This window comes from Grammomys surdaster, unplaced genomic scaffold (genome assembly GCF_004785775.1).
Source record: "Grammomys surdaster isolate TR1022 unplaced genomic scaffold, NIH_TR_1.0 126679, whole genome shotgun sequence".
Lineage (NCBI taxonomy): Eukaryota > Metazoa > Chordata > Mammalia > Rodentia > Muridae > Grammomys > Grammomys surdaster.
The window spans coordinates 1802823-1804049 of NW_021621467.1; the positions used below are offsets into that span (position 1 = coordinate 1802823).

At 39.4% G+C, this 1227-nt stretch overlaps 1 pseudogene; it reads right to left on the reverse strand.

The window, feature by feature from the left end:
- Positions 1-670: 670 nt before the first annotated feature.
- On the reverse strand, positions 671-967 carry LOC114615438 (annotated as a pseudogene).
- Between the last annotated feature and the right edge of the window lie 260 nt (positions 968-1227).

Sequence of the window (1227 nt, forward strand, 5' to 3'; positions counted from 1 at the left end):
AAAAGGGAATGGATCCGCCAGGATTGAGGTCAGAGATGAACTAAAATGTAGGCACCGGGACCCCAACCTGGGTCCTCTGGAAGAGCAAGTGCTCTTGACAACTAAGCCACCAGTCTAGCCCTAAAGACAAATAATCTGAAAAAGAAGGTTAGATTAAGTGCAAAATGTGTCTCTGCCTAAAGTATGCCTGGAAATGTGAGAATCCCACAGAGAATTCCTCCCGATTAAGTAAGAACAGTTTTATATCAGAAAATTAACTTTCTTTTCTAGCTTTTCTTCTTTATGTTTTTAAGATATTTAAGAGACGCACTCATGAATTTACAAAATTACTGAAATGTCTCTTAGAAAAGTATATTTTAAAACACGATTTAATAGAAGCATAATTTACATTTATTTCATGGTTTAAAAATACTTCAGAGTGAAATGTTTGTTTTCATTTCTTAGTTTAAATCTAGTTTTTTAAAAAGTAAAATTCTCTGCAAAGTGTTTTCTGTCCTCAAATTATGTTTTGTATTTTGTTTTTTGTTTTTTACATTTAAAAAAATGACATTGTTTTATTTTCGCTAGAGGTGTCATCTGCATGTTGTGGTAGGTGTTGTGGGCTCAGTGCAGGTGTTGAGGGGGGAGGCGGGTGGAGGAGGTGATGACTTGGTGGATGGAAGGGAGAGGGTTAGGTACACTTCAGGGAAGTCCAGAGGAAGAACTCATGACACCACGCTATAGCTAAGACACCAATTAGGTTGAGAAACTTGGAAATCTAACTGCCATCACTGTTGAGGTCCCACTTCTTCCTCATTCTGTCAAGAACACCGGGGTCCTTCTGTTTCTCCATGACGGCGGCCAGCTCCATGTTCATGGAGAAAAGGATCTCAGTTCTGGAGAGCTGACAGCTGTTTCCATCCTTCCCACTGTTCTTTTGAAAAACAGCAATCAGGGATTCGATGAATCTTTCAGTCTCTGTAGACATTTTTGCCAAGTTGAGGAGTGAGGTCCAGCTGCAAGTGTGGCTGATGGTGACTGGGACAGGAGTGGCCTGTCCTCAAATTCTTAAGGAGAATTCTAATTCCAAGTTCCTTTCTCTTACCCATATTAAGTAATATTTTATCTCATGAAAGTCATTTGTAAATTCATTAGTGGCTAGCATCAGAAATGAACAAGAGTCACTCTGCACCGGAAGAATTATGAAATCTCAGTCTCTACTGAAATCTACTCCCAGTACCCAGTAAG